Raw genomic sequence first — 19570 nt, 5'->3', positions numbered from 1 at the left:
CAAGATGGACATCACTGGAAAACCACAATCACATTGCTATTCTTCCTGTTATCATTATCTCAGCCATCATGCTAAAGGTTTGTAAAGTCTGGAAAATAAAGCACCATCTGGATAAAATACTGCGTTAAAGCCAGTGAAGTGTCTGACGCTGTTGCGCGTAGGCTTGCGATGGAGAAAGATGGAAATATGTTGTGCAATATGCCTGCTCTATGCTTTAAGTCTGCCTGAACACGAAGAAAACACATAAAACTACATCCTGGCTTCCAAAGAACACAGGGAAGCGTAGGCTTGCCATCTTATCATGATGTTTTGGCCTGTACTATCAGGGAACTGCAGTCTGTAGTCAAGGGGGATCTGCCAACCTCGAGTTCTGCAACAATTTTTGCAATCAGCAGGGTAACAGTATGTGGGATGGCATCAGGTTCATTAAGTTACTTGGTTAAGGACAATTTGATATAAAAGAAATAACAGGGAAAGTGATACATTAAATGCACAGACACACACTCATTAATGACCAGGTGATAACGGAGACAATAACGAAGACCCGAGCTCTTTGGCCACTGACTGATCAGCCATTAAGGGAACTGCTGAGGCATAGCCTTAAAGATAGTCAGCTATGTATTGTAGCTGGTAAGAAGGGGGAAATGGGATTATTGTGAGTATTATGGAATATTTGAGGCAGGACTGTGAAACTTGTTATGGATATCAGAAAGGACTTGTGGGTTTATGTAAAACTTACATTTTGAGAAAGGGCTAAAGGTTGGGAAATAAGAGGATCAGAGTGGAGAGGAACAAGCATGGCAAAATGGAGCCAGCAACTGCAGAGACCAGCATGCAAAAGAGATCTGATGGCCAGCAATTTGTATCTCCGTATGACACAGGCCTTAGGGCCTGTAGGTCTAAGTGCCAGCAATCAGAGGAGCTGGCATGCAGGAGAGGTCTACAGGTCAATAACTGAAGGAACTGTGGGCCATGGGGCTTGTAGGTCTAAGTGCTAGTAACTGGAGGCACTGCAGTGTGTGTATATACGTGTGTTGGAAGGTCTAGGTGCCAGCGATTACAAAAGAGGGCATGGGTCACAGGGCTGCTACCTGTCAGCAACTGGAGAGATCGGGGTGTGTGTTTATGTGAGAGAGGTCTAAGTGCCAGCAGCTGGGAGACCTGGGTGTCACTTCACCTCAGTAATTTTTTGTCTATATATGCATAATTTGCTAGGAAACTTCAAACTAAGCTAGCCAGTGAGATGGAGGAGACTCGCATCTGGAAAGACTCAAGGTCAAAACCAATGGCTAGGTAAGGGCCCCAGGGTCTGGGCATGGCTGTTAGGTGGGTTGAGAGCCCATGCTAACAGTCAAGGGATCTGTGATTGCAGAAGTGCTTCTGAAATGAATGTCTGAGTGTGTGCATCCTTCTCGTTAGCAAACACCAAGCTGTGCTAGCTGGTGAGTAGGAGGTGACCTGCACACCAGGTAAAGGGCTAAACATCTGGACTGAATGTTGGACTTGGAGGCTGTACTGATATACAAGGGGTCTGTGCACATGGGTGTGCTGGAGAATGCCAGTACTCTGTCTGTGGCAGTTTGTGTGACCAGACACTTTAGCATCCTCTGTGTGTATGTGTGTCTGCCTGTCTTGGACACACGCATGGAGAGACATCCAGATCTCAGAGCACACATGGCTGGGCTCCAGGTTTGAGGGTCCACTGGATTCAGTGGCTCCTTTGACATCCATAACAAGTAGGGCTATGATTCAGTGGGTTGCTGGGAACAGAAGAGAAATGGAATTAGAAGTGCAAGAGGTCCTCTGAGTCTGCAGAAGAAGTTGGCAATCACCATAGGCACATTTGCAGTGTTTTTGGTGGAGAGGGAAAGCTCCAAGAGATAGGAGTGCCAGCGCGGAAAATATCAGGTCATACGGTGGTTGGAAGACTGATATGTGAATATGTTCACATTTAAAGGTCAGCAGCTACTTTGATTCCCTAGAATGGATATTGGTGATCATAACATTTGTTATGTAATTTACCTTAACTCTGGGCAAAAACAGTTCAAATATATGCAATTTGATGAGGGGACTAGGCTTCTTTTGAATGCTGCTGCACGGTTCAAAACAACAGATGTGTATGGTTCTGTGCTGACATGACATGTGTAGTCTTCCTCTGGTTTATAGTCTCTGAAATGTAGTTAATATATTTAAGGCATTCGTAGCTGATTTTATTAGCTTTTGTTGGAACCCAAAGATTTGTGATAATAGTCGGACTAAATTACCAAAGCTTTTTCAAAGCTAACAAATATCCAGGATTGAAAGATACCCTACTATAGCTGTCTTAAAATAACTTCCCTATTTTAACATGTCTTCATCAGCAGTTTTCATGCAAATAATCCTCCAAATACTCAAGATATGCACATAGATTTACATGGAGTTAAGAAGAGACAAATAAGACTGTTCATAAATTCAACTGCGGCTAAAACATTTAAGAATTATAAACAGTGAGCATTTTGTAATTTCCAATGTTAACTATTTGTGGCTGCAGAGACTTTTATATATTTTGAAATCTAGATTGCATGAAATAGTGTAAATACTACCTGAATCCTAAACTCGCTTGTGCTTTCATTAGAAGAAAGCTTAATATACGGAGCAATATATTACAATATATTATCCAAGATGCAAAGTCCGTAGGATAGCTCATGGAATGGTAAACTTCTATGGAAAGACGTAAGCCAATGCTTAGTCATCTCCATCAGGAATCAGTGAAGAGCTCATCAAAATGAGCCTCACGGTCCTAATCAGAACAACTCACTTTTCAGGGAAGTGCAGATTCCACAGAGACAGAAGGTTTTATTAACGTCACTGATGGACCTAACGGTTTAATCAGACTCCTATTTATTTCCTTTGTTAAAAACATCTAAAAATATTCAAGAGGAAAATATGCTTGTTTCAATTTTAAATACATAAAAATCACTCAAGAAGTGCTATGTCAGATTCTATAGTGCATATTATGGTATATCACAAATGCAGCACTATTAACTCAAATTCCTGAACAAACAAGTTTGTCTCAAAATGCCAGTGCACAACTGGCTTACAGCGATGGTATTTTTCTGTTAAGAAACAAAGTGAGAGATTAAAAATGCGTATGTGGTTTGAGAAGTGAAGCTTTACATTTCCGGAGTTTTCTTCTTCATGAGTATACGCTTTCCTTGGATATCTAATTTAGTTTGTTGAAGCTGCAATACCTCGGCAGATTTATTCACAGAAAGCTTTTCTAAAAGCCTATAACGTAGGAAATCGCTGAGATTTCATATATACTAAACCCCACCAGCGTTAAACCTGCAGCAACCGCCTCTCCTTTTCCTGCCCCCGTTCAAGCCGCGGTGACTGGGGGCAGAGGCCGTAACACGGATTTGCTCTGCCCGTGCCTCGGAGGCGACGCCGGCCAGGCGTGGAGCCAGCAGAGCACGGGCACGTTGCCTTCAGGCCTGTTTCTGTGACTCACCCCCCGGGGCTGACTCTGTCTGGAGTCACAGCACGGGGCTAAACCCCCTACCACCAAAAAAAAAAAAAAAAAAAACAAATCCACCCTTCAAGCCAGTCGCTCAGGCTTGAAAGCCAAAAGAGTAGGCTGTTGGTCTATCTCCCTCTCTCTCTGACTTCAGGACCCCAGTGTTGTAGGAAATCTAGGCATGACATCTGATGTCGCTGCTCAGCAGCGCGCACAGCTTCGTCTTCCTGAGGATGCGTGCCGGCACGCTGGACCAATTTCGTTGCTGTTTGCAGCACACAGATCAGCGTCCCAGTCTATCATCTAATGCACTAGTAGCAAATAACTGAATCGTAACATCTAATACGATGGCTGGCGCTGCGTGGTCTAAATGCAGAAAAGAGACCGACCGATCCCGGCTGCCAACCGTTTTGTTCCAGCTGAACGTTTCAGTTCGCACCAGCCAGGTAATAAGGTTCCAGGGTGCAATGTAGGAGCCGTGGATTGTCATGTTTTAGGTGCAAATAATCTGTGAGACCAGAACAGAGAAGCCCTACCTCTCTATTTTGCTGTCTTCCATTTTCCACTACTAGAGCGCAGGCATTTTTTCTAAGACATAGATGCCACACGTCTGATGGCAACACTTCGTTTAAAGTACATTTGGTTTTTCATATACACAGTCTTACTTCTCCTGTCCACTTGGACTGCATTGTCAGGCTAATTTTAGTGCCAGTAGTACAGACAGTCCAAAGGAGAAGATCACCACCAAATAAATAAAATGTGATTTCTGAGGAGTTGTGCAGTCAATTGTTGTTTCTCGAATCTAAAGTTGTTGTTTAGAGACTTTCACAGTTTTTGATACAGTAATGGCAAAATATCTGTATTTTACCCTGATTGCATTATGAAATTATGAAGAGATTAAATACATGGTGCTGATTTTCCCACTTCTTTCAACTATATATCATGTATCTTATTATAAAAAGTGTATCTCAAGTCAAGTTTTGACAGTTCATTTTGTGTAAGATTACAAAGTCTTTGCAGCAGATGATAGATCATCTGCTGTCCTTGTCTGCCCCCCTTTCTAATCATCCACAGAATGAACGGGTTAAAAATAAAAATTACCACAGCAGTTCAGCCTGAACACTCCTCCCACACCACAGAAAAATAATGTGCTGGATTGCAAAGTCACTGGGTCGCCCCTGGGTCAGTCTCCTGTGTGTTAAACATCTTCAAAACCATCATCTGCCTTCTTTTTAGTTGATTGGTTGTTTTTTCTCCTTATTTCTTTCACAAAATGCCTGAAAACTTTTGCCCATTTAATTTGTTCTCAAGTCAAATTTCACTCCTTATAACATGTACGCTAGCGCAGGTATCATAAACACTGCAAACACGTTTCCATTCTGGTTTTCATTTGCTCATAAATTCTTAAACTGCTTCTAGTTGAGACGAAACAGCCCATGCTTGATCTCAGCTTTTGACTTTACCTATTGTGAAAACACAACAGTGTCAAAGAAGTTTAACCTGAATATCTGGACCTTAAAAGAACAAAATCAAACCTTGCTGTTTCCCAAGTGTGCAGTGCTGACTCTTACAATACTTACATATTACTGTTCTTCCAGTGCTATATTCATGGGGAAAAAAAAAAAAAGATTACATACAATGTATCATACTTAGATCTTATCACTTTAAAAAATGATGGAACATTTTTATTAACATTTTAATGATAGCTGTTTTGTTTAAAGGTCATTAATATGTAACTAGAAGCAACCATCTTGTTCTGCCAGAGCTCTGTGCATATGCATTTGCCTGCAATTTTTTTTAGCACCATCTGGATCCATGTAGCCTATGCTACAAAAAACAGATCAAATCTTGTCAGCAGCGTGTCTTGCTCTTCATCCGTGATTGATTTTTTTCCTACTTATCGTCATGTTGTGCGCACCCAGGTTTTGGAGGCAGACTTCACGCACATGCATACCACTTACTCATTCAGAACAGAGCTTTACAAGTTACATAAAATAACCCTGGGACTTCATTAAGTTTTTTAGTTATTAATTTTAACAAACTTTAGCTTATTAACTGTAGCAGGAGTCCCTGCTGCCTCTTTTAGAAGAGTCAGGTTTCATTCTGGTTGCTACTTTCTTGTCTTCTTTACCAGGGCAACTTGGAAGTAAGAGGAGGAATTGAAAATGAATGAGTCTCAGCTGGTTAAGGCACCGTCTCTGCAGGCAGCTAGGACAAACATGGGTTTTCCTTGGTCAAAAGGAGAGTGGCCATGCTTAAGCTTTAAAGTGTGGGGGAGATGAAGTGGAAAGAATAAGTCTTTGGGGTAAACAAATATGATTTTCTTTAAAAGAAAAAAAGCCTTAAGAAAATTAAAATGGAGATAGATAGCAAATACCCACCAAAGCTCACCACGCAGTAGGCTAGAGGCCGCTTCTCCCAAGCAGCAGCTCCTTTGCAAACATGAACCAAGAGCAGTTCCTGCTGCCCAGGAGCCACCTGTTCGCTCTGCTGCTCACAAGCTCCAGTCTCGCAGCATGACTCATCCCCTCTACTCTCCTCCGTTTCAAACCCACTGCAAGAACGCACCATAGCGCACATTGCTAACGCACTGGGAGCGTCGTCTTGCACCAGCCATGAGCAACGGAAGCTGCCGCCGGTTGCACACCTGCTCCCTCCAACCACAGGGCCTCTTCTGGCCACTCTCCCTTGGGAAGCCGGCAGCCAGGATAACGACGGCTGCACTGGCACGAGCACCATGCGAAACATAACGTGGCATTGCGCGCTCAAAGACTGAATGAAGCAAAACCTGGAACCATATCCCCCTCCCAGGCCCCAGCAGTGACCAGCTGGCTCTACCAAAATCCTTAAGAAATCCCATTTCTGCACTGGCTGCAGCCAAGGGTGATGAGTAAGAGTCTCGCTTACCTTGGCAGATTTGCTGTAGGAGCTAGTGGAGCCCACCAAGCCATTGTAGTCCAGACATGAGCATTTGTCCTCCCTTGTAGGCTGCAGGAGACAAGGCGGTTACAGTGGCTACTTTCTCGTGTGCTCCAGGGACCAAGCTGGCAGGTACCTGCACCCGTCGCAGGCAGGAGCCAGCGGTGGCACGTCACCTACTCCAGGAGCACCTGCACAGCTCTTCAGCTGGCAGCAGGGTTGGCATGTGGGCTGCACCGCTGCCTGCAAGAGCCAGACAGAGCTCTGGGGGTGCAGCCTGCCCCGAAAATGAATAGTGAGCCCTGGAAGAAATCTGAGTTTCTGAGAAACATAGCCACAGGAACGTGCATTTTGAATGTAGTCCTAGCGACCTCAAGAAGTACAGTTGAACTGAGATATGGGGAAGGGAAGGACAGAGATTTATGTGTGTTTTCCCCCCAAGGTCCAGGAGTGATGGGGAAGAGCACAAAAATGATGTTGACTAGGTGAGTAAGCTGAGATCCAAATGAATAAGCTACTCGTGCCTTCACACCGGGGCGGGGGGGGGGGTCATATACGTGCTTTCATCTTAGTCTTAAGCATGTCTCAATGCTTGGATTAGGAGGAGCCACTTGGTTTCCTCTGAGCAAGCTGTCTCCGCTTCTGTGTGCCTTGGTTTACATCTGTGTTGCACAAATCCTGTCACAGAACATGCCCAGACTGTCTGTGGCTGGATCCGTATATTTGCTTTCCGTCCTGTTTCCCACATCATCTCAGTGACCTGGTGGAACAGGACTGAGCTAAAAAATGTTCCCCCCCCCCCCCCATTCCACAAATATTATTGAGGTTTAAAATACTTTCTTATTCTTTATTAGAGTAACACCAAGACCATTTCAAGCCTGGCTGACAAAAAGAACAGAGACCCATTGCCACAGAGCAGCCGACCCCGTTGTGGTCAGCACTGGGCTCGTGAGCTCAGAGGCTGAAGTTGCCAGAGGAGCCTGTCCCAGGTGCATCAGTGAATCACGGGCCGTTTAGGAGACACTGGATTTGCATTAAAGCCTATATTAACAGCACAGGCCAAACGGGAGAGGCATCGTTTGCAGCACAGCGGTACGGGGGGGGTTTGGATGCGCGGGAGCTTCCCGCACCCACGCAGGCGGCGGGGCCGAGCCGAGCGCGGCTGCAGCGCTACGCCGCGCCGCGGGCGCTGATGTGCAGCGTGCGGGCGGCGCAGCGAAGCCCCTCGCGCGACAGGAGGGTTTTGGAGCTCCAGAGACGCCAAGTTTGCTCTCTTTGGAAATGCAAGGCTGAGCACTAGTTTCTTAATCAGCAGTTACAGCTGCTGTCAAACGTGTTGCAGGCTATCCCCTACCGATAGCAGAAGCAGTTTAGGGACTATTTTGCAATATAACGATCACTTCTTAAAGGGAAGAACAGAGTACTTTGCCATGTTTCAGCTGCAGGGTCAAAACCTTTTCCAGACATTAGCGGGGAAAAAATATATCCAAATAAACAGTATAAAAATCCGGTCTGTATTTTTACTATTATGGTATTCAGCACATGACAGTAGAAAGAAGGCCTGGGTTGCTGAGCTGGAACCTAGGAATAGTCGTTCAACATTTGCTGATGATATCAGGGACTAATTGCTCCCCAAACCTCAAATCTAGGTGCCTTCAAGCTCTAAAAGGAATGAATTTGAATCAGCTAAATATTCTCACATTTACAAAGCATTTTTATGATTAATCACCCAGATGCTCATGGGAAATCAGTTCTTCAATGTATTGGAAAGACAGTAAAATCAGAGCTATTAGGAGGCCAAAATAAGAGCACAGAATGGATCGCTGTTCAGTCAGACCGAGAAGAGACAATTCTCTGGTGTTCTTCATTAGTCTGACTTTCTGCAGCCCCGGTGGTGCCCCTTCTTCCAGCAGCCACTGTCGGGAGCAAATGCAGTGCCTCCACCAGCAGCCCCGAGGTGCTCCTCCACTCCGACCCCCCAAAAACTGGGGCCGGCAGGTTCAGCGCTGCTGGCAGAGAGGCTGATTTCACTGCAGTTTCCACAGAGAGATCAAAGGACGCTTCCAGCATAAGCAATTTGCATTTTCCCATTGGTCACCAGGAGAACTAAGAATTTTAAAATCCTTTGGCTTTGCCCTTGTTTTGGTAAGTGCAGAAGTATCTGGGGCTATGGCCTTAAAAGATGCAGTTTGCCAAGCAGCTGAAGGGCAACTGCAGCCAGTGTTATAAGCTGGCTGTGTTATGATGAGCTGTAACTTTTATATAAATATCAAGAGGTGTCATTTTCAAATGCAATTTAACTCTGGAGCAGGAGAAAAAAGTGAACAAATTAAAACAACACTTTTCATTATTCCAGATATAGGTGTCTTCCATGCTTGATCAGTTATTCAAAAGCACAAATTAAGGCCATTGAAAAGAGACAAAGTAATACAGAGACACACACGTGTTTGAGCCTTCCAGTTCCCTAAGTTCAAGGGCTCCAGTAAGAAACCCTTTGCATTTTAGAATTTTAAATTCTTATTCCAGCATTTTCTTCCCAGGATGCTCCTGATTCTTAGCAAATTTAAAAATCTTGCACCAGTGATTAGCTATTAACTTGCCTGCATGATAGGGTTACACCAAACAGTCTGGGTGTATAAACAGTATTGCAATTGTTTATTTCAGGCTCAAACTAAAAACAAGAAACAGAGAAGCTGGTGTTTCTGAAGTAAGAAGTGTTAAAAAATATATATGTGTGTATGTATATATATGAATATATGTACACACATGTATATATATGTATGCATGTATGTATGTATAAAAGAACTATAAATGTTTTTTTAAGAAAAAGCTGTATTACTACAGTATTTTACATACCTAACAAACAGCCCCAGGTCTTACTGCAAGACAGGTACATTCTAAAGAGCTCCTCAGAAATCCTCCTGCTTCAATAAACCAAATAATAGAAATTGTCAAACTGTACTTTCCTGATTAGAGTTCTTGCTTCTGAATCCAGAATAATCGTTTTTTTCCTCTTTTTCTTTGAACTCTTTTTCCAAATTTCAGAGAAGTATGTCTATATCCAACCTAGCTTTCCGTTTTATTAAGGGACCAGCTTTTAATTTTATTGAAGGACCAACTTAATAGATAGCCCTTTGGTCCAAAGCCCAGCAGATCCCTCAGGAAGTCATTCAAGTGCCAATATACAACTGCTTTGAATTTTCATAGCTCCACACACACTATATTTTGATATTCAACAAGGTGTTTGCAACTGCTGTGAAGGCTCTTTCAACATGAAGTCACTGGGTAACAAATCAATCGTGACAACTGCCATCTGTAATGACTTGGTTATAATGCGAATAGTGCGGTATAGATGAAGCATTGCTTCCATACTGCCAAAAAGTAAGTTTGTAAGCTGTCCACTTCAAGAGAAAAAGGACATATTAAAACAAAAAGACTTGAAAAGTCTTGGGCTGAAAAGAGATGGCTTTCAAGTTAACTCATTTTTAAAACAAGTTACCAAATAAGTGATTAGATCTCTATAGCGTAGACCTGAAATGAAGTGTAGAAATGAAGATCTTGATTTATGCGAGGAAGCTGATACCTCTGCCAAGAGCTTTTGTGTCTCAGGTTATCATTATTAGGTTAATGTAACTTAATTATGAGCACTGAAAGCAAAGCATTTAGAAATGAAGTCACAACTGAGCAGCCACTGTGCCTAGAAGTGACAGAAGTGGAATAGTTCCATCAACCCGAGCGATATGCTAAAGCCCATTCGTGAAATCGGTGGATGTTTCGCCTGAATAAGCAGTGCAGGATTAGACTCTGTTGCACATCATGACTGCACTAGCTAGAAACGTAGAACAGATGTCAAGTAAATAGGGAAGTGTGGGACAAAACAGAAGTAATTGTAAAAATGTGCCCAAGGATAAAATAAATTGATCCTAAGACACTAACAAACATTCTTGTATAAGACAAAATGAGTCTTTGTACTGGTTTGGCTTTTATTTTCTTGCTAATATTGCATAACAAAATTACACTGGCATGATGAGGAGGGGGGATAATAAAATAACTTATCAATGCACTATTAACTCTACATGCTCTTACCTAATAATAAGATATTGATGTCTCCTTTAATGCGTGTCCCATTGTTGAGAACTTTCTCATTACCTCGAAGAAGCATACACAAAATGGCTTTTTTAATATACTCATGGTCATGAACACTTGGTGCTAAAGACTCGCTTAAATGGTCAAAGATATCCTATTTAAGAAACAGGAAACACTTACATTGCACATTACCAACATTAGAACGGAATCTCATTATCCATTAGCCAGTATTAGCGCAATTTATAACTTACTTTAGTTTGAGCTTTGCAGAATTTCTTGATCTTTGCCACATCGTCAGCTGAGAATGTGGGTGCTATTTCTTTGCTCATCAGTTTGATATTATTAGTCAACATCATTGTCCTAAGTATTTTCCTCCAGATGCAGAGAAATGTCATGAGATTAAGTATTAAATAGATTAACTATTATACACTGGACTATTGTCTTCATAACACAAAAAGCTGCTTAGGAAAGAGAAAGTACAAATAGAATCAAATTCAAATAAATTATTAATTTGTCTATTTTATTATGGCTTAGTGAGTGAAATCTGCACTGCAGGAAGTTTTAACATCAGAATCCGGAAGAACTAGAAATACATAGTACAGCTTTGGGATGTCATCTCTTCTCTACCCCTCTATACAGTAGTGGAATTGATACTTGTGTTCTGTGAAGTGAGAGAGATGCATTTTGGAGTTGGGGCATTTCTAACTTTGAAGGAGAGATAGACAGAAGAACTAATTTTTTGCTTTGTCTTCAAAAGGCTCATCAGACACTTGGGCTTTGTCAGACGCTCTTCTAAACACTCACCAGCTAACGTTTGTAAACCACACACAGTCCGAAGGAGTACTCATGTTAGAACCCAAAGTTTTGAAACAGAAAGCAGGGAAACACCACTGCGGCTTCTGGTTTCTAAAACTATTGACCATTTGTTACCTTACAGGGCCTGGAATTTCAAAAGAAAGTGCTTGTAAGAAAGATGACTACCCAGAAGTGCCATAAAAAATGCTTTGGGGAAGGAAGAGTACAATCAATATAAATTATCTAGAGAAAAATACGAATACAATCACAATCTCCATGTGAGCAATACCCTATGGCATGGTCCTGTCTCCCAGGTAAGAGAACTTAAAAGAAAATAAATCAGTGCTTCACCTGCTATGCTAAAAGGAAAAGCATGGGAGTCGAGCTTGGAAGGAGCTAGATCTCCGAGACCGGGCTGAGCTCTCACAGGCAGACCAAGCACATCTTCCACTTCATAAATTAATCAAATTCCAGCTTAAATTGGCTCAGTTTTGCCTCAAATACTCCTAACAGACTTTCACATTTTGATGACGTCTGCTTCAGATATAATAACTTCTACACGAAAGGCAAAAGCTCTGCTTCGGGAAGCTCTCCCTGATGCTAAATTTTGCCATACCAGCGTCAGCAGTAAGCAACGATCTGCACCGATCGTGCACGAAGAGCCTTTCAGTAAGGACTGGTCTCATGGGAGAACAGCAAGACTATTCAATGAAAGTTCGGCTTTCAGGAGGGTCCAGAGCCAAACAGGAAGAGACAACATGGCAAAAGGACATGGAAATGTTGGGATATTAGGGTGGAAACGGTCAGTCTCAGCTCCACAAACAGCCCAGCAGAGACCTCCCGCTGGGCACCGAGAGCGGCAGACATCAGCAACCACAGGTGAGCGCTGTTTCCGGCTTCAAAAAAAATAGCATCTTCTGGAGTGGATCCTTAAGGAAAAACTGTCCAGACCTCACTGGTTTGGTTTGAAATTTCTCCTTATTCCCAGTTAAATTTCCTCATCACACACTTAGGTGCAAATCTGAAGCTTCCCCAGTGCGAGGGGGCAGTGGGATCTTCCCGAAGTGTGCCCTGTGCCACCTCCAGAGGTGCTCTACTGCTAGGAGTCCATATCTGTGCTCAGAGTCACAGAGCAAGGACACTGCCCAGCAGCTGCTTCGCCAGGTCCCTCCTGGATGCTGAAACCCAGCCAGTCCAGCTGCACTGCCTGGGTGCAGCTCCCAATTGTCTGCTCCTGAACAAGCCAGGTATGTTAGAGCAGGTTGCACTGGATAAAGGTATCAAACAACGTCCTGATGGCATTTGCTAGCAATGCTCTTTAAACCTTATTGGATATGCAGCACAATTTTTGCACACCTCTTTGAGGGATACATCTGGAGGAAGTTGCTTCAGAGTACAGTGTTTATAGAGCAGATGGTAATGAAATGGAGGTAACCCTGCAAGGATGGTTTTTGCATTAATTTCGGAAGAAAATTATAACGGAATTAATAACACTTGAAACAATGCTGACAGCAATCAAGTTCATTCCAGGCGAGGCCTGACAGAAGTTAAGAAAACTATGTTTGCTGACAGGCCCGTTTTTGAAATTTCGATTTACAGTGAGACGGGAAAGGGATCGTCAATCAAAGATAGCTTGATGCAAGGATATTTTTATGACAGCTCACTCCTCCTGTGCACTCTCCAGAATAAGTTAATTTTTTTTGTAAATGCCTTTCATATATTCTTTGTTCTCTTGTAAATAGAACTGTTTGCTCTCGGGACATGCAATATTTTGATATTTCCCCACATAGGGAAATGAGGGCGACAGATGGCAACTCCTGCAGCCGTTGTTGCAGAATGGGATGACAAGGAGGGGAACAGAGATGCGCTACAGCACTCTTGGAAGTTGTCTATATTATTATTTCAATATCTGTGTTACTCTAAGTTCCCGTTAATCCACTGATGTGCATGACGACAGCCGCCCGTGAACAGCCGTCCCACTGGAGATCGCAACTTCCACCGAACCCCGGTGGCTGGCACGACAAGGACGACTCCTGACCACAGCCACGTGCTTGGTCTTAGTCATTCTCCTTGGAGAGCTGGGACCCAAGTGGCACTGGCAGAGCAGAGAGAAAATGTTACACTAATACTTACCGTTGCAAATTAAAAAATGGCAAATAACGCATACTGCTTTTCATGCAGCTGAGAGACAAAACATAGTCAGAGTTACAATAAAGCTTAAATCCAAAATAATTACATTCTGTCACAATTCCTTCCACACAGCCCAAGCTACCAAGGAAACGAGCTGATAGCAGATGAGGAGAGACATGATTTGCTCCAAAGCTTCCTTCAAACCCAACACTAAAATTTCCAAACGTTTGAAATCAGGAGCAACTAAATCTTTTAATGCTCTCTGAAAAGCAATCAGCTCACCAAATGCATCAGTCAACAGCCTCCAATATAAAATAATTAAACTGTGAAAAGCTGCTACCATAATCTTACTTTAAAATCCTAAATTCCTTTACATTTTGAGGATCTGATGGCATTGACTACAGTCAGACACACTCAGACAGGGCAAAACTGCATGAGCTTTTTGCAGCTCAGCTAAACACACCTCTTCCACTCTTTGAACACAAACAGCTTAACTTTATGAAGATTTGTTGTTGCAGCAAAACCATCCAAGAGACACAGCCAAATCCAAATTCATTTCATTTCTAGACAAATTATATTTCGATGCAGGTCACTAGAAGCTAATCTTTCATCTCTATTTTCCATATATGAAAACGAATAAAGAAATTGAGATCAAATAGCATTTTTCATACTAAATAAAAATTAAATCAAATGGAAATTTGTATAAAGAAACTCAATTAAAACAATCCAATTAAAAAAACTCTTTACCTATGTGAATATAACCTTTGATTTTCTTCGAACAGATGAAAACCTTATAACTAAGCAAACTTAAAAAGGCGAGTGGATTATCCTTTTCCCATTTCCTTCTGCTTGAACTGTTACTCTGTCTTCATGAACAGGAAACCCTTTGCTATCAGGCAAGTTCACTTTGTTGCTCTCACATGCTCAAAAAACTCATGTTTTCCGTATTGCAGAAGTACTTAAGCTGTCCAGCAAGTAGCAGACAAATAGCATTTTTTTATTTATGCTTCAGTTACATGTACGTATGCACAAACACATGGGCACATATATACACTTGCATTCAGTGTTTTAACATACATTTGGCAAAAATTAACAAACCAGAGGCTGGCATGCTTTAAACAGCTTTTTTATTCATCCTCTGATTTTTAGGGAGCACTCCTTTGCTTTCATCTGAAACACTTTATGGTGAACATGAAAAATAAAGAAGAGCCCTTTAAAATAGGTCTATTTAAAACAAAAGAATTTCAAAAGAAAGAAAGGCTTCTTTCAAAAGAAGCCTATTTTTTGAAAAAAATCCAATTCTTTCATTACATAAATTAGAAATGCATTGGTGAACTTGGCTAATGGCAAAACTGAGAGCAATAATCAGTGGCTGTTACGGAGAACAGCTCTCCAGAAAGAGTTTTTTCTGATATATAACCTAGACCTAAGACACTCGGTAATGATTTGGGTCAAATTCTGCTGATGAATATCATCTTCATTTCTTGGCTGGAATCCCCATCAGCTTCAAGAATTCCTGCTTTGTATCGGAGCAAGTTTGTCAGAGAAATTTGCAGAAATGCATGTGGCGAGGTTAGTCGCACCAGGAACTGGAGAGACACCGAGTTTCAGCAGTGCAGGGCAACATGTACTAGGTTTAGTTCCTTGGGATTTGGGCAATTTCTACAGCTAGAGGATGCAGATTGTATTCTTTGAGAACTGGGGTATTTTCTCACCCAGTCAGAAACAAGCATTCCCTAATTCAAGGTGCTCTACAGATTATTGCATGATTTTTCAAGCTCTGTCAGTACCAAGAGAGAGCCATAACTCCCCTGAAAGCATGAAGGAAAAAAAGTACTAGAGATAGAGTTACTGGTTTTGCAAACACAATATGCTGTCACTGTTTTAGTGACGATGGTGGGGTCTTCAAATACATGTTATTGCAAGCCTGATCAGCACTTCCAATAAAATCCCACATAAGCTGCAGGTAAAAACTTAAATTTTAGCAGGAAACTCATTAGGCAAGATTTGTGGAATAAAACGCAACAGCTCTGGGAGCCTCAGAAAAGTAAATTACTGGAGACAAGAAGAGGACTCTGAAGAAATATCATGGTGCATCTTATTCCTATTACCTGTCTGGAGTACCTGCTCTGGGATGCAGCCTTGGGCTGACCCAGTGTGACTCTTCTCGCACAGTCTCTTCTCCTGCATGTCATGTCCTTTGGGGGTTTGAGATGAAACACATGGTGTGGTGAAGAGACCTCTCCTCTCTCCTTCAGAAACTGCCTCTTCATTTCTAGTTTTCAATGGTCTAAGCATAAGATGTCCCAAAAGAGATTTCATAGCTGCAGCTGGCACATGCAAATCTCTGGCTCTAAGCAGTTTCATGATCAGCCTCGAGAGTTCGAGCTTAAGAATAAGAACCTGTGCCCTAAATATAATTCTCTTCACTCATGCTTTGCTCTTCTCTAATTTTTCTACCAAAAATCATTGATATGGATAAGATGATGTCAATCTTCATGGATCATACGTTTATCTTTACTTTAGGTAGGTATTTTGATTTTCCTGTAAATATACCCATTTAAGGAAATAAGAACACAAGCTATCTACCTAAGTTACAAAATCAAATTCCAATTGTTAGCTATCAAATATAAATGAAATTATACATGCTTGGGAAGTTGAACTCCACACAACTAGACAGTAGCTGAAGACAACTCAGTATTCCTCAGCGTGGAGAAAAAATAAACCACTTTCAGTGCAGCTGGTGAAATCGCTCCACACATCAGGCTTGGGATAGGTTCATTTTACTTTACATGTGGGGAATAAGAATGAAAGAGAAGCCTCAGCCGACTGCAGTTTTTTAGGTCATCAGATGATTCTTGCTGCTCAACAGCAGTGGGATAATTTATAAATGTTAGCCTACACGCCTTTATGTGCAGAGAGACTTTAATGGATTCCTTCAGGGGGTTTAAGATAGAGCAGAGAAGGAAATAGAGAATAACTGCAGCTCAGGGTTCAAAGCTCTCCTAACAATGTGGGACAAACAGAAGTGTGACAGGAAAGGATGGGCTGTTTTGCCTGGAAAACACCCATAAGCAAGACCCAAACCACATCTCACCAGACAGCTGGATGCTGGTGGGTCCAATTGCATCTCAGTGCCTGCATGGCAGCACATGCAGGTTGACCAGGACTTCAGGGTTTTGCTGGCTTCCCGCTCCCTATGTGCACCATGGTCTGGGATAGACCCTGCAAGCTCTCCCACCAGCAGGATGTGGCCTCAGGCAGGTAATGACATACCCCCAACACCTCATTGTGAAGGACTAAGACACTGGAAGAGTGAAGGATCAGTACCTTTGTAGCTCCAAAAAGTTCCACCAACTATTTGGATCAAAATAATTTAACAGAGGATGAGATTGAACCTACTGGCTATTGCTAAGCACATCCTACATATTGGGAGAAAAAGACTCTGGCTGTTGTCAAGACTTTGTGGATGTTTTGGCTGACATAGATATTTTCAAAGAACTTCTGGGATTGTCACATTGTGATTGGCCTTTTTCAAGAAGAAAGAGAAGAAGAGGAGAAGAAATTACTAGTGCTTCCCTATAAAAAACTATTTGGACATACCAGTAGGTTTCTGTGTAAGACTGGAGCAAATTACCCACTCTCTGCAACTGCCCCATTGCTATCCAGTGAGGAAGAAGACAAAAGCAAAAAGTTTGTGGTCAGTCTCTGGAGACCACGGGGTAACTGGAAGGTGATAAAATGAAAGGACGCGCTGAGCCAACCATTTGTGCTTACCGGGTTAGAAGGATATCAGCAATCAGTAGTGCACAGTCTGGAGTAGAGCAATGACTAGGAAGGCTCTTCCTGGAGATTTTCAGAGGAAGATCAAGCTGACAAAAACCACTCTTAAAATAAAAATTATAGAACTAAAGACAAAAAGGAGCCCGATTTTCTAGTTTGCCACGCATTGTTTAACATTCACTAATATACTAGTTAGCAGGCAACTCTCCACCAAAAGCAAATCTGCTCCAGAACAGAAGATGCTGTTGCAACCTAATCATGAAGGGCTCCTGCCTTGCTGAAGAGCATGTTGGTTCCCAGAGCAGCAGCTTGGCTGCAGTGAATCACCGGCACCAAGAGGGGACCAAAATAGCAGGATGCTACAGGCACCAGGCAAGTGTCCAGAGCTATAAGCAACATATTCATATGGAGAAAAGTATTTTATCAAGCTGGGAAACTGTTTCCTCTCTTACTGCTCTTATAAAGCTGGCCTTCTATTCTGAGCCAATTGCACTCCCACTGGTGGTTCAGTTTCCAGGTTACAGTTTTTACCACTGCACCAGAAGCTCAGATTGAATCCTCTAAAGCAAGAAATGAACACTGGAGACCACTGGAAAATGCCGTGGACTCACATTTTGCACTTTCAAAATACCAGTTGTAGCAAAAAAGAACCAAGTTCTTTATCCCAAACAGAGGTATCTTTGAGACAGAAGAAATATTATGGCCCTAAGATTGATCGATCAATCGATCGATAGAACTATCTACCTATGTATATCTCTGTCTCTCTATATATACACATATACAGATGCACATGCTTATATATATTTATTTAAGGAAGCAAGGGCTATTGTAAGACTACTGGATAGGTAAGAGACAATTGCTTGACTACTTGGCCTTTCGTTACAGGAAGTGAAAGTGGAGGAACATTCAAGAAATTAGTAGCAGGGCAAGACCAATTAAGGTGTATGCAAGACATACACAGTTAGAGAGCCACATTCATCTCTAGGGCGTTCCCCTGCTCTGTTAACAAAGAGAAAAATACTAATCCACTATGATGAACCTAGCCCTTTTGAGAGAGAAAAGTATTCCTTATCTTCCAGATGAACTGAGTCCTGGAGGGCTGATTACCAGGACGGCTAGTGCTTCATTTGCCAGGAGCAGAAGCTGTTTAGCCTCTGTGCATTCATGAATTTTTAGCCGCCATGTGTTTCCCCCGCCCACAGAGCCGTAGTTAAACAAATAGCCAAGATATGTGCAATTCCTTGGGGGCTCTGCCAGACCTTCTGCTAGGCCTTATAGCATCAATCCATTTGTTTCCTTCTGCTTTTTGTTCGCACTAATCCCCTGGAAATCCGATACTAGAGACCTGCCTCACTGATCCTGTATCCATCAAGAATAACTGTTGATACCATACAACGGAATAGCAGTAGCACAATTAAAACAGATCTTTACCGGGACAGAGCATTGATGGGATTGGCAAAGGCAGTCGGGTGGTGTCTGGAGCCATGACAAGATCCCTGACCCCATCCACCAGCCTCGGCAGCCCCTACCGCAGGTTTTATCTCTCTGCAGCAGCACGCAAGTCTGACACTGTGTGGCATGCACAAGTACTACCCAGCCAGCCACCACTCGAAGCAAGAGCATGCTTCTCTCTGCCTCACCACTCCAGTGCCAGCTCTGTAGACTTGGCACCTTAAATACGTTTTCTCCTTCCTCCTTGTTTTCTTTTAGTTTTCTTCTCCCTGCCCCAGATTCTCCCAGAGTTTGCATTTCATCCAAGCATGTTTGGCACCAGATTCCTTTTGTCCCTCCCAGGGGACAAGAGCTTTTAGAGTTCTCATTGAGCAATAAGTAAGGATCTGGGATGTATTTGTACATTCTAATTGTGGAGTCCTGGCTGCCCAACTTGAGCTTTCCACCTTAAGAACTTCATGGCAAGGAAGTGGGGAAGACGCCCCTTTGTCAAAACTTTTCTTCACATCAGCTGCTCATCGTGACAAGTGAGAATGGATGGTAATACTTTATCCCGGGAAAGCAGAAAAACTGGTTGGAAGCAACTAAATGAAATACCATATAAATACTATCAACAAAACTGATCTTGATTCAGCATGACAATCACAGGCAACAGGGGAGAAAAATGAAAAAAATCTAAAAATCTACCTACCTAGAGAATAAAACTGAGTTTTTGAGCAACCATCCCATTGCAACTCCCGCCATAGGGGCAGACACAGTGATTACTGAGAGATCCCAAGGGAGCAGCCCAGATTTTATGTTCTTTTTGTAATGGCAAGTATCATCATCTGCTCATGGCATGGAACAAATGGGGAGAAGGAGAGCTTTGCCTAGGTTTGCAGCTTTCAGTCTCCATGTGCATGGAAGAAA

Source organism: Rhea pennata, chromosome 2 (assembly GCF_028389875.1).
Source record: "Rhea pennata isolate bPtePen1 chromosome 2, bPtePen1.pri, whole genome shotgun sequence".
In the NCBI taxonomy this organism is placed as follows: domain Eukaryota; kingdom Metazoa; phylum Chordata; class Aves; order Rheiformes; family Rheidae; genus Rhea; species Rhea pennata.
This window is presented reverse-complemented; position numbering follows the sequence as displayed.